This window comes from Tamandua tetradactyla, chromosome 6 (genome assembly GCF_023851605.1).
Source record: "Tamandua tetradactyla isolate mTamTet1 chromosome 6, mTamTet1.pri, whole genome shotgun sequence".
Taxonomy (NCBI): domain Eukaryota; kingdom Metazoa; phylum Chordata; class Mammalia; order Pilosa; family Myrmecophagidae; genus Tamandua; species Tamandua tetradactyla.
In genome coordinates, this window is record NC_135332.1 from 137,556,036 (window position 1) to 137,571,222 (window position 15,187).

The 15,187-nt window shown below is 39.4% G+C and overlaps 1 pseudogene; it reads right to left on the reverse strand.

Moving 5' to 3' along the window:
• Nucleotides 1–3,247: 3,247 nt before the first annotated feature.
• LOC143686383 (molybdopterin synthase catalytic subunit pseudogene) lies at nucleotides 3,248–4,063 on the reverse strand (annotated as a pseudogene).
• Nucleotides 4,064–15,187: the final 11,124 nt, after the last annotated feature.

Consider the following 15,187-nt stretch of genomic DNA (forward strand, 5'->3'; position numbering starts at 1 on the left):
CAAGGTGATATCTACTTAATACATAAGAATAACCTCCAGGACAGCAGCTTGACTCTGTTTGGAATCTCTCAGCCATTGACACTTTGTCTCATTTCGCTTTTCCCCCTTTTGGTCGAGAAGGTTTTCTCAATCCCTTGATGCTGAGTCTCAGCTCATTCTAGGATTTCTGTCCCACATTGCCAGAAAGGTCCACACCGCTGGGAGTCATGTCCCACATAGACAGGGGGAGGATAGTGAGTATGCTTGTGGTGTTGGCTGAAGAGAGAGGCCATATGTGAGCAACAAAAAAGGCTCTCTTGGGGGTGACTCTTAGGCCTAATTTTAAGTAGGCTTGACCTATCCTTTGTGGGGTTAAGTTTCATATGAACAAACCCCAAGACTGGGGGCTTAGCCTATAGCTTTGGTTGTCCACATTGCTTGTGAGAATATCAAGAATTCAATTTGGGAAAGCTGAATTTTCCCCCATTCTCACCATTCCCCAAAGGGGACTTTGCAAATACTTTTTTATTCACTATTCAAATCACTCTGAGATTTATCAGGGGATCACTCTGGACAAACCCACAAAATCTCATGTCCTTCTCCAGGTTCCATGTACTTATGGTGTTCAATTAAGCTGTCTACATAAGTTACATTAGGAAACACACTAGTCAAAATATAAATTTTGTACCAAATAAACATTTTTTACTTTAGTCTCATGCATAAGTTGAAATTTTAAAATATTAATAGCCATCTATTTTCAGCACCCTGCAGTAATGACATTCCTTTATTCTTCCTCATGAAAAACATTTTTAAAATTTGTACATTCAATCCTATCATTATACACTCTAGGCATTCCTAGATTATACCATCTCAATCTTTATCATCTATCTTTCCTTCTGGTTTCATTTGTGCCCCCAGCCCTCCTCCCTCTATCATTCTCACATTCAGCTTCATTCAGTGTTTTAACATAATTGTATTACAGTTAGGTAGTATTGTACTGTCCATTTCTGAGTTGTTACATTCAGTCCTGTTGCACAATCTGTATCCCTTCAGCTCCAATTACCCAATATCTTACCCTATTTCTATCTCCAGGTGGTCTCTGTTACCAACGAAATTCTCCAAGTTTATTCACAAATGTCAGTTCATATCAGTGAGACCATACAGTATTTGTTCTTTTGTTTCTGGCTCATCTCACTCAGCATAATGTCCTTAAGGTCCTTCCCTGTCGTTACATACTTCATAACTTTCTTCCGTCTTACAGCTGCATAATATTCCATTGTATGTATATTCCACAGTTTGTTTAGCCACTCATCTGTTGATGGACATTTTGGCTGTTTCCATCTCTTCGCAATTGTAAATAATGCTGTTATAAACATTGTTGTGCAAATGTCTGTTTGTATCCTTGCCCTCATGTCCTCTCAGTAGATACCTAGCAATGGTATTGCCAGGTCATATGGCAACTCTATATTTAGCTTTTTGAGGAACCACCAAACTGACTTCCACAGCAGTTGTACCATTTGACATTCGCAACAACAGTAGATAAGTGTGCCTCTTTCTCCACATCCTCTCCAGCACTTGTCATTTTCTGTTTTATTGATAATGGTCATTCTGGTAGTTGTGAGATGATATCTCATTGTGGTTTTGATTTGCATTTCTCTAATAGCCAGGGAGGTAAAGCATCTCTTCATGTGCCTTTTGGCAATTTGTATTTCCTCTTCTGAGAAGTGTCTGCTCATGTCTTTTGCCCATTTTGTAACTGGGTTGGCTGTCTTTTTGTTGTTAAGTTGAACAATCTCTATAAATTCTGGATACTAGACCTTTATCCGATATGTCGTTTCCAAATATTGTCTTCTGTTGTGTAGGCTGTCTTCTTTTTTTTCTTGATGAAGTTCTTTGATGCACAAAAGTGTTTAATTTTGAGGCATTCCCATTTCTTTCTTTCTTTCTTCAATGTTTGTGCTTTGGGTGTAAGGTCTAGAAAACCACCTCCAAGTATAAGATTTATAAGATATTTCCCTACATTTCCTTCTAACACTGTTATGGTCTTAGATCTAATATTTAGGTCTTTGATATATTTTGAATTAACTTCTATATAGGATGTGAGATATGGGTCCTCTTTCATTCTTTTGCATATGGATATCCAGTTCTCTAGGCACCATTTATTGAAGAGACTGTTCTGTCCCAGGTGAGTTGGTTTGACTGCCTTATCAAAGATCAATTATCCATAGATGAGAGGGTCTATATCTGAACACTCTATTCGATCCCATTGGTCAATATAACTATCTTTATGCCAGTACCATGCTGTTTTGATCACTGTAGCTTCATAATAAGCCTTAAAGTCAGGTAGCATGAGACTTCTGACTTCATTTTTTTTTCCTCAGGATACTTTTAGCTATTCGGGTTACACTGCCCTTCCAGATAAATTTGGTTATTGGTTTTTCTATTTCTGAAAAGTAAGTTTTGGGAATTTTAATTGGTGTTACATTGAATCTGTAAATCAATTTAGGTAGAATTGACATCTTAACTATATTTAGTTTTCCAATCCATGAACATGGTATGCCCTTCTATCTATTTAGGTCTTCTGTGATTTCTATTTTTTTTTTTTTTGAAAACTTAACTGTTTATTAATGACTTCACTAATGTTTCATAAGCTGCTAAAAAGAAAAAATGTAAACATCATCCACCATTAAAACACAAACCACCTTGTTAGTCTAGTTTTACAATTTTATACTGATATAAATTAATAACTAATTAAATATATTATTTAAGAGTATATATTCTGAAATGCTAGAAATTCCCAGATTATATTTTAAGTATCATGACTGAATTAAAAAAAAATAGAAAGCATTGTTTTTGTTTTTGTTTTTTTGGGGGGGGCATGGTCCAGGAATCGAACCCGGGTCTCCCGCATGAAAGGAAGCATTGTTTTTAAACTTTAAAATCATGTGTTTATTTAGTTTCAGTTCATTTTTTAAGGTATATAAATTATAAAAATACATAATGTCAAGACTGACAACAATTTTTCATCCCTTCCAGCTTTGCCAACATTCCTGTCATACATCCCTGATAATGCTATGTATTGGGTGGGTGTGAGGAGAAGGAAGGCTCTCTGAGGAGTTAAAATCAGTGAACAGGGCCTCAGTGTGAGTGGAGTTACCATTAGAATTCAGTCATGCAATGGTATCTCTACCATGGGAGAGATTTAAACTATCCCAGTTCTTCCCTCAAGTCCTTCCTCTCAGTAGTTTCGATATAAGTAAGCCCCTGTCCTATATTTCTATTTACTTTCATTTTTTCTCTCTTCTTCTTATCCTTCAGTAAAAATTACTATGTTGTTAAGAGGAAAAATCGAAATGTAAATACAGATAAAAGTTAACCAAATTTAAAATTCAGTACTCTAAAATAATAAGTGATTTAACTGTTGGTTGCCCAAAAGCACTCTTTGTTTCTTTTCCAAAACGATGGTGACTCTTCATACATTTCCTTTTTCCATATAGGCACCTTTGCTTTCAAAGTGTCGATGGCAAAACTCACAGCTTCCAGGGATGCAGCCCTGTGGGCTGAGGACACAACAATAATTATGCTTGCTTCTGTCACTGGAACCAAGCCAAGTCTATGGAATAGTGCTATGTGACTGACCGGCCATTTCTGCCTGATGTCGTTACAAATTTTTCTGACTTCATTTTCTGCCATTGGTAGATATGCTTCATATTCTAAGCTAATGACTTTTTTCCCTTCACAATTATTTCTTGTAGTTCCTACAAATAGGGACACTGCACCACAGAGTGGAGAAATCACCAATTGTGAGACTTCATCTACTGAGAGTTTCTCAGCAGTGAACATTATTATATCTTTAGATTTCTCTTCAATTTCATTCGTATCTTTCCCAAGTGGCTCAAAAGCACTATCCTCCACTAATAGGTGGGATAATGGCAACTTCGTCTCCTGACTGAAGCAGGAGGAGTTGATCTCCAAGCTCCACATATTCTTGACGAACAGCAAATATCATCTGATTTCTGACATCAGCCAATCTGGCACCCCGGAGTCATCCCGCGACCTTTCGTGAACACCAGCGGCCGCTTGCAGAAGCGGAGACACCGCCCCCCGTCCCCCCCCTCCCCGAGAGCGCAGGCCCTTCTGTGATTTCTTTTAACAATTTCTTGTACTTTTCTTTGTATAGGTCTTTTGTCTCTTTAGTTAAATTTATTCCTAAATATTTTATTTTGGGGCTGCAATTGTAAATGGAATTCTTTTCTTGATTTCCCCCTCAGATTGTTCATTACTAGTGTATAGAAACACTACAGATTTTTGAGTGTTCATCTTGTAACCTGCCACTTTGCTGTACTCATTTATTAGCTCTAGTAGTTTTGCTGTGGATTTTTCAGGGTTTTTGACATCTAGTATCATATCATCTGCAAACAGTGAGAGTTTTACTTCTTCCTTTCCAATTTTGATGCCTTGTATTTCTTTTTCTTGTCTAATTGCTCTGGCTAGAACTTTCAACACAATGTTGAATAACAGTGGTGATAGTGGACATCCTTGTCTTGTTCCTGATCATAGGGGAAAGGTTTCAGTTTTTCGCCATTGAGGACGATATTAGCTGTGGGTTTTTCATATATTCCCTTTATCATTTTGAGGAAGTTTCCTTCTATTCCTATCCTTTGAAGTGTTTTCAACAGGAAAGGATGTTGAATTTTGTCAAATGCCTTTTCTGCATCAATCGAGATGATCATGTGGTTTTTCTGCTTTGATTTGTTGATATGGTGTATTACATTAATTGATTTTCTTATGTTGAACCATCCTTGCATACCTCGGATGAATCCTACTTGGTCATGATGTATAATTCTTTTAATGGGTTGCTGGATTCGATTTGCTAGAATTTTGTTGAGGATTTTTGCATCTATTAGAGAGATTGGTCTGTAGTTTTCTTTTTTTGTAATATCTTTGTCTGGTTTTGATATGAGGGTGATGTTGGCTTCAGAGAATGAATTAGGTAGCTTTCCCTCCTCTTCAATTTTTTTGAAGAGTTTGAGCAGGATTGGTACTAATTCTTTCTGGAATGTTTGGTAGAATTCACATGTGAAGCCATCTGGTCCTGGACTTTTCTTTTGGGGGAGCTTCTTAATGATTAATTCAATTTCTTTACTTGTGATTGGTTTGTTGAGGTCGCCTATTTCTTCTCAAGTCAAAGTTGGTTGTTCATGCCTTTCTAGAAAGTTGTCCATTTCATCTACATTGTTGTATTTATTAGCATAAAGTTGTTCATAGTATCCTGTCATTACCTCCTTTATCATTGTGGGGTCAGTGGTTATTTCTCCTCTTCCATTTCTGATCTTATTTATTTGCATCCTTTCTCTTCTTCTTTTTGTCAATCTTGCTAAGGGTCCTCAATCTTATTGATTTTCTCATAGAACCAGCTTCTGGTTTTGTTGATTTTCTCAATTGTTTTCATGTTCTCAATTTCATTTATTTCTGCTCTAATCTTCATTATTTATTTCCTTTTGCTTGCTTTGGGGTTAGTTTGCTGTTCTTTCTCTCCTTCTTCCAAGTGGAAAGTTAATTCTTTGATTTTTGCCCTTTCTTCTTTTTTGATATGGGCATTTAGGGCAATAAATTTCCCTCTTAGCACTGCCTTTGCTGCATCCCATAAGTTTTGATATGTTGTGTTTTTCATTTTCATTTGCCTTGAGATATTTACTGATTTCTCTTGTAATTTCTTCCTTGACCTACTGGTTGTTTAAGAGTGTGTTGTTGAGCCTCCATATATTTGTGAATTTTCTGGCACTCTGCCTATTATTGATTTCCAACTTCATTCCTTTATGATCTGGGAAAGTGTTTTGTATGATTTCAATCTTTTATAATTTATTGAGACTTGTTTTGTGACCCAGCATATGGTCCATCCTTGAGAATGATCCATGAGCACTTGAGAAAAAGGTATATCCTGCTGTTGTGGGGTGTAATGTTCTATAAATGTCTGTTAAGTCTGGCTCATTTATTGTATTATTCAAATTCTCTGTTTCTTTATTGATCCTCTGTCTAGATGTCATGTCCATTGATGAGAGTAGGGAATTGAAGTCTCTAACTACTATGGTAGATGTGTCTATTTCTCTTTTCAGTATTTTCAGTGTTTGCCACCTGTATTTTGGAGCATTCTGGCTCAGTGCATAAATATTTATGATTGTTATGTCTTCTTGCTGAATTGTTCCTTTTATTAATACTTAGTGTCCTTCTTTGTCTCTTTTAACTGTTTTACATTTGAAGTCTAATTTGTTGGATATTAGTATAGCTACTCAGGCTCTTTTCTGATTGTTATTTGCATGAAATATCTTTTCCCAACCTTTCACTTTCAACCTATGTTTATCCTTGGGTCTAAGATGTGTTTCCTGTAGACGGCATATAGATGGGTCCTGTTTTTTAATCCATTCTTCCAGTCTATGTCTTTTGATTGGGGAGTTTAATCTATTAACATTTAGTGTTATTACTATATAGGTAGTACTTTCTTCTACCATTTTGCCTTTTGGATTTTTTATGTCATATCTAATTTTCATTCTTTTACCTTTACTCAAAGTCTTCATTTCTGCACTCTTCTCCACACCTCTCTCTTCTGTCTTTTTGTATTTGTCTCTATTGCTCCCTTTAGTATTTCTTGCAGAGCCAATCTCTTTGTCACAAATCCTCTCGGTGATTTTTTTGTCTGAAAATGCTTTAATTTCCCCCTCATTTTTGAAGGACAATTTTGCTGGATATAGAATTCTTGGTTGGCAGTTTTTTTCTTTTATTAATTTAAATATATCATCCCACTGTCTTCTCACCTTCATGGTTTCTGCTGAGAAATCTATGCATAGTCTTATTAGGCTTCCCTTGTATGTGATGGATTGTTTTTCTCTTGCTGCTTTCAAGATTCTCTCTTTCTTTTTGACCTCTGACATTCTGATTAGTAAGTGTCTTGGAGTACATCTATTTGATCTGTTCTCTTTGGGGTACACTGCACTTCTTGGATCTGTAATTTTAAGTCTTTCATAAGAGTTGGGAAATTTTCGGTGATAATTTCCTTCATTAGTTTTTCTCCTCCTTTTCCCTTATCTTCTCCTTCTGGGACACCCACAACATGTATATTCATGTGCTTCAATATTGTTTTTCAATTCCCTGAGTCCCTGTTCATATGTTTCCATTTTTTTCCCTATATTTTCTTTTCCTTTTGGATTTCAGATGTTCCATTCTCCAGTTCACTAATCCTATCTTCTGTCCTCGAAATCTAACATTGTAGGTTTCCATAGTTTTTTTTTTTATCTCTTCTACTGTGCCTTTCATTCCCATAAGTTCTGTGATTTTTTTTTCAGATTTCAATTTCTTCTTTTTGCTCATTCCTTGCCTTCTTTATATCCTCTCTCAATTCATTGATTTGATTTTTGATGTGGTTTTCCATGTCTTTAGAACATTCTGAATTAATTGCTTCAACTCTTGTATCTCATTTGAATTGTTGGTTTGTTCTTTTGACTGGGCCATATCTTCAATTTTCCTAGTGTGATTCATTATTTTTTGCTGGCATCTAGGCATTAAATTACCTTAATTAGTTTATCCTGGAGATTGTTTTCACTTCTTTTACCTAGGGTTTTCTTGCTGGATGAATCTGTTGTCTGTCTGTTCTTTCACATTCAGCTCAGCTTTTTCTGGACCTCTAGCTTAGGTTTTGTTTAACAAAGGAGAATTTTTCAGTTCTTGTTTTCTTGTTTCTTGCCCTGCCTGTATGGTGCCTTCCCCCCCCCCCCCCACCCTTAAGAGGGTCTATTTAGGTATTATAGACCCCAGCCGGATTTTCCCAGACCAAACTGGCCTCCTATGAGAAGGAAAGAGTTACTGCGTTGGTTTTCCCTGAGGGCGAGACCTAGCAGGTTGAAAGACTTTCCTGTGAAGTCTCTGGGCTCTGTTTTTCTTATCCTTCCCAGTATGTGGCACTCGTCTGCCTGCAGGTCCCACCAGCATAAGGTGATGCGGTACCTTTAACTTTGGTAGACTCTCCCTGCTGGTCGCGTGGTGGAGACAGAGGAGAGGTTGTAGGCTGGCTTTAATGGCTTTAAATTCCCTAGCCCTGGTGTCTGAATTCCTTGAGGGAAGGATTCCACCTGAGTTGGGCTTCACCCCTCCCCTGGGGAAGGCTCATTCTCCAGATAAGCCCTCAAACAAGCTTGTTCCTGCCTATGCCTGGGGCAGTTTGAGCCTGAGAAGTCTTGTCGCTGTACCCAAGGGCAGTCAAGCCTTTGTAGAAACACAGCCACAAAAACCTCTGTTTCCTTTTTTTTCTTTTTCCATCAGCCCTGCCCCCTTGGCACCAGGGAAAAATGAGCAACCTCGGCTTTGCCGAGGTTCACCTGAGCTTGGGGCCTGTTTTTAATAGTCAGAATTTGTGAATTAGTTCCACAATTGGCATTTGGTTGGGCTCAGCCCCTGCTGCTGGTAAAGTCTCTTTCCTTTCCTCTCTGGGAAGCAGCCTGTGGGGAGGGGCACTGGCCGCCATGGGTTGGGGAACTCATGGTTCTGGGGGTGCCCGCAGCCAGTCCAGCTGGTTCAGACTGGGGTATGCCTGTGTCCGGTCACTGACATGGCCCCAGGAGCAGTTCTGTACTGTTCCTGGTTATTCAGTAATAATAACCAGTTCGTCTGGAGGACAAACTAAATCGTGCACCTTGCTAAGCCTCCATCTTGGCCACCTCTCCCTGGGGTTGATGAAATGTAAGTGTTTTCAACCTTTAGGTGTGGTGATGGTTATGTGGTTATAGTCTTTATAAAAAGTCCTCATCATTTAGAGATATGTATGAAAATAATATGGCTTCGTATCTGGGATTTGCCTCAAAATAACCCATCTGGATGTTGTGAGGGATGGGTAGCATGGCACAGGGGGAACATAGAGGAAATTAGAATAGGCATGAGCTGAAAATTGTTGAATCTGGGCGATGTTACATAGAGGTTCATTATTAAATTTTTCTCTCTACTATTGTTTATGTTTGAAATTTTCTATAAAGAAAATTAAACTCAAAAATCTCACATCACGCACACACTCTCACACAGAGCCTGCTGCAGCCATTTAGTATCTGACTAGAGATACTCTTGGGCCTTCTACATCTATCCTTTAAGTAAAATAATTGCCAAAACACTGCATTCTGGAAGGACCTCATTCACTTATATCCCCATGCCAAAGTCTTTCCTTCGTTACCTTATAATGTTATATCCTTTGCTTTTAGCAAGCATGGACATACAAAAAAAAAGGCCTACAGAGAAAGTTTCTGCATCTTCTCTTCAATTACTGCAGAGACTGCATCTTACATTGTTCAGTATTCCCCGCATAGATGTGATAAATTCCTCTCAGAAAGCTTTAAACAGTTCAATCATGCAGCCAATACATATTGTGAGCTTACGTCAGACAGGCCCCCTGTGCTATGGGCTGGGGGAGTTGCCTAAAATATCTCCCCTGTCCCGGAGGTGGCCACAGTGGTGACCCGGCTGGCATGGCTGCTGTTTTCACAGGCCGCCCGGCAGGGAAGAGACTGAGGAAGCATCCCCACGGGATCCTGTGCGAGGCCCCCAGCTGTGCCTTGGAGGCTGAAAAGGAACTTGCCAGATGGAAGAGAGAGAGAGTGAGCTTTTCAAGATGGCCTCACATCTTCAATGGCAGGGAGCCATAAAGACTGTCCTATTTGAGGAGACGCTATTGTCTGTAAACGACTTGTTTGTAAGCCACTTCAAATCCCTTTTGGAAATAGGTGAAGTCTCTTGGTTTATAAGTAAATAAAATTAAAGTCTCATCTTTGTCCCACTTATGTGATAATTATCTTGTTTTCCACATATGTATGAGTTTATAGCTTCTTTTCCTTGTATGAAAGGGATCCCTAGAGGTCAGGCAGCAGAGTGCAGTGTTAAACTTGTGGGGTACAGACACTTCTCACGTTTCAACCCTAGCTCCTCTACGCTCTACCTCTGTGACCTTGAACAAGTGACTGGAGCACTGTGTGCCTTGATTCTCTCATCTATAAAATGGGGCTAATAGTAGTATGTCTTTTGCAAGATTGTTGTCAGGATTGAAATGTTAAAATCCATATAAGGCACATAGTATAGTGCCTGGCCTGTGGAAGGAAGCATTCTGCAAATGTTAGCTAGCATCACTGCTTCATTCTGACCATACTACCAGGTTACTCATGCTACTAAGCATTCTAGATTGCAGGCAAAGCTGTCAGGAATTTTCTCTGTGGTCCCCTGGTGCTTGGCAGAGCACCTGGAAGTTTAGTGCCTACCTTGATTTAGATGTGATGGTTAATTCACCTCAATGGTGGAAGGAATCCCCTACCCCTCCATGGTCTCGGCTGTGCTGACAGGGAAGGACCAAGCAGGACCAAGCCCAATGCTCCATGGGTGTGCTGGCTGAATGTGAGGGTTCAGCGTTGTTTCTGAACCTGGAAGGAGTCTGATACCACAGTGGAGCCTCACACTTAGATTTCCAAAACCTCTGAAGCACAAGGTTGTCTAGACAGAAAAGCTGGCCTCTAGAGGTTCTGCTATCCAGAAATGACAAGATCACTTGAATGATGCTTGGAAAATGCTATGCTCTTTCCAAGAGCAGTGGGGCTACCAATGGCTTTACCTCGTTGAGTAGTGGCCAAGGGCATTTTGGGGACCTGGCTAGGAGGAAGTCAGGAGTAAGACACAATTAGCCTGAGTTTGGTGGGACATATTTATGTGCTTTGCAGTTAATTCTGTTTTATAGTTGAGTTTCTGCTGGTCATTCCACTACGAGTTGAAATGGCTTCCAGGAATACTCCTACTACGCTAAGTCATTACATGAATGTCCATGCATTGGGTATCTCGTTGTGCTGATAAATTTTGGCAGTTTCAAATAAAATGACATGAGAAACTGCCACCCATGTGGCAAGAAAGCTAGAGGAAAGCTGAATAATCTTTTCATCCTCTCTATAAAATATTAGAAAATCATTGCCAAATAAAGAGGTGATCAAAGAGGATGAAGCTCAAAACTGCAGGTAAGAAAAGGTATTTAGAAATGTGTCAGACAATAAAGACACTGTTATTTTTCTGGATGTTGTGATATTTGTGGTATTCGTTTTTCAAATTTATAATTTGCTGTGATTTCTTCTTTCATTGTAAATAAATAGTTATATATAGTATTTAAATAAATATTTCATAATTCATTTTGTATTATTTTTTTAAGAAGGGCCCCCAAAGTGTATAATATTTAGACATCTCAAAACCTGCACCCTGCTCTGGGGGTAGTGGAGGAGCAATATTCCATACACATCTCCCATCCCTGGGTTAGTGGAGTGGGCGCGGGGGTGGGGGGAGTTCAGAGGCCATCCTTGAGTTCCCCTTGGCATTTGGAGAGGTACAAGCAGAGGAGGTTTTCTGTTGGAAGTCTTAAAAGATTGAAGCTTATAGGCACATCAAGAGCCCCAAGATTGTAGAGGCTCCAGCCTAGTGCATCTAGATATAAGAGAACCAGAGGCCATGACCCCAGCTTCCTGCAGCTTCCGAGATATGGGATGGGGGGTTCTGGGTTTTCTTTTTTTCATGGGCAGGCTCTTGTTATAGAAGGCAAGCGAGTTCAGAAGACAATCCATTTCTTAGTTGTTTACCTAGAGAACTAGTCTAGGACAAAAACGTCCAGAGAGAGCCTGGCAGGTGCTGGTGGGCAATGAGTAAGGAGGGAGTGTACTACACAGCTCCTTTTCCCCATCCCCTTCTATCGCTTTTCTTTTCTTTTTTGCATGGGCAGGCACTAGGAATCGAACCTAGGTCTCCGGCATGGCAGGCAAGAATTCTGCCACTGAGCCACTGTCTCACTGCCCCCCTTCTATCTCTTTTAAATAGATCATGAGGAGAATTGATGACTGTAAACATGACCCAGAGGCACCAATATATCCTAAAGAAGTTTGTGATTCATCGAAGATCCAATTAAATTCCAAAGGAGCAGGGCATACATGTATCTTACTGAATTCAATTTATCTGACAAATTGTTCAGCCACATATGGTTATGGGAACTCTATACAACCATGATACTTGATTTCCCAGAATAACACATTCTCCAACCACTCTGGCCTATTCAGCTACTGGAATTAGATAAATGTGACCTCGGTCGTACATATTTACTCCGCCAATTGAAGACTTTGCAGATGATCAACTTAAAACTGAACTGGAAAGAATCTGGTAGAAATGATCTGGAAAAAGCCCTTTCAAATAACATTTCCAGGGAGAAATTAAGTACTTATAATTTGGGGCCTGCAGGAATTCCTCGGTGCCTTTGGTGAGGCCTCCATGGTGTATCCTCACGTTGCCCTGAGCCCATAGGAGGTTTTGTGACTGCTGGCTGGAGTGTCCAGAGGGAATCAGTGTTTTCTGCAGAGGAATCCTTCTTATCAATAATTGTCCAAGACAGTGGTCCCTGCATACTCTTTCAAGCAAGCCTCCGGATAAATGCATTTTAATTTGTTTATAGATTATATGTATACATACTACTCTATAAATACATTCTGTCCATTATAAGACATACATACGTATAAAAAGTAAAAAAGGATAAGATAAAAATAAATATGAGTAAAAGTTCTAATTAATATTTTCTTCCAGCACAACCCACTTGGAGACCACGGGTCTAAGGTCATTTCTTGGCTTGCATAAACGTCCATCATATGTATTTAGTATTCTATTTTTGAATGCTAGCCTACTGATTGCTGATTCATTATCATCTTCGTATTCAAAACTGTAGGTACATCACAATATACTATTAATATACATATGTTTTTCTCCTGTTCTGAATGCTATTGTAGGTCCTCAGTCAATGAGGTCAACATGGCCAACTAGGTTGCTGACCATTAGCCAAAGTGTGGTTTCAATGAATACTGTAAACACTCTCAGCCAGTACAACGAACATTCTCAGACCCCCCATGGTCTCAACCAATACTGCAAACACTCTCAGCAGTCCTAAACTGAATGTGTTCTGAATGCCTGTTGTTTAACTCTCTTTGTCATTTATGGCCTTTCTCTAAAGATAAGACTACCTCCAATGTAAGACCATTCCTCCACTGCCTTCATGAGAAGAGGTGTTTTTTAAAGTTTTCTGGGGCTGATTTTAATAAAATAGTCAAACGTCTGTTTTACAATTAGATTATGATATAAAATATTAATATAGACATTGTTTTTGCCCAATATCACATTTCATGAAATAATTTTTGCCCAGTATTTACAAGCATCTTAAACTTATCAGCATCTTCATCTCTAGAGTCACTTTTGAGATGCAGCAACTTTTGAAGCTGTACATGATGTCACCAGAAATTTTACCCCTGGATACAAGTACTCATTTGCACAATGTTAGTTCAGTTGGTTTCTCATTTGTCCTGTAGACTGATATCATGACTTCCACTCATTGCATTACTCTTTTAAAGTGATCGGTATAAGGCATATTCATTACACTGTCTAGCAATTAGAATTGTCGGCCATAAACCAGTAAAAATAATGAAACTCTTCACAAAAACTCAAATGTAAGGCAATTTCACTCTTTCTGAAGTATAATTGAGTAGAGGAGTGTGGGGTAGAGGGAGCTCTCCTATATTCAGGTCTGCACAACCTATAAAACCTGCTATTGCTACAAAAATATTGGAAACATTTTTTTAAATTTTGTTTTATAAATGTTTTGGCTACAAGTAACTTATTAATTTGCAATGGGCTGTAATTTCTCATCAATCATTGTACAAACTCAAGAATTCTTGAGACGTGCAAAAAATCTAACCTATAAATTAGTTTTCAATGTAATAAAATTTTTTATGAATTTAATGCTAAAATAACAATTGGCGAACATGAATAATGTTATTGTACTGAAATTTAATTAAACTTATATTAATTTTGATGTTTCAACTTCCTTTTTAAATTCTGAAACCAACTTTTTTTTTCCAGGTTTGAACCATTTGGGAAAGGGCTTTGGATAGGCTTGTGTCTGTAGTACCAGGCAGATGAAACTGCCCATATTGGATTGGGAAAATCTCCTGGAAATAGAATGGTTTAAATGGAGACCTAAAGTATGGGTGGGAGTTAGCTGGGCAAAGGAAGAGAGGGATGGGTGTGGGTGTGGGTGTGGATGCAGGTGGTGAAAGGAGGCAATACAAAGGGAAGACAAACTTGGTGGTCCTGAGATGGGAAGAAGCAGGCTCGGGGACAACGGGGAGTGTTCTGACATGTGGACCTTGGTCAGGATGACAGGAAGACTTTGAAGAGTTTTAAGCTGAAGAGTATTGCGATCAGATTTGCAATTTAGGTGAATCACAGTTTGCAGAGCCATGAGTGTTGAGTGATCTAAGGAAGCATCAGTAGTCGTCAGCAACTATGTTGTAACTACCTGGTCCCCTCCTCCTTCTCCCCAACACATTCTCATGTTGGAAGGGTCATCTATACAATTTGCAGGGCCCAGTGCAAAATGAAAATGCAGAGCCCCTTGTTCAAAAGTTCAGAATTTCAAGGCAATGATAGCAGAACATTATACCAAATGCAGGGCCCTTCTGAGCACAGGGCCCAGCATAACCACACAGGTTCTTTGCCCATGATGCTGGCCCCACCCCTGGGACTTCCATTCTTAGCATGAGCACTGTCTTAAACCTAAATTAACCCAGCACTGGCTAGAGGGGCAGGTCATGGACTCACACCTTCTGCATTCTCATTCCCTTCCTGCCCCCTTCTCTTTCCCACTCTCCCATAAGGATCACTGTATAAGACCATTGTGCCAGGTGCCACCATGGTTCAGCTAACCTTAGGTATGAATTCCCATCCCAGCTCAAGTGGAAGCTTCAACACACACCTTCGTAACCCATTGCCCCCCTAAGCTACTTCCTGAGAGCCCCTGGCTGCTCCTGAATGGTGGAATGTTGCCTCCTGTCTCCTCCCTCCTGCCACCTGGAGGCTTCAGGAATCTCCCTGGGGGCTGCTTGGGACATGGAAGCAGGGTGCCGATTGGGTCAGTGGTCTGAGCCCTACCAAGAATTCATCAAATCACTGTTCAAACTAACTCTTGCACCTTCATCTTTTCTTTTTTAAGAAAATGGTTTCACTTTAATATAATGCCATTATCTTAAAAAAAAAAAATTTAATAAGAAGGAGAGAAGAAAAGGAAAGGGCTTGGGCACTGAAGCAAAATCAACCTGGATTCTGACCAGATCCACCACCT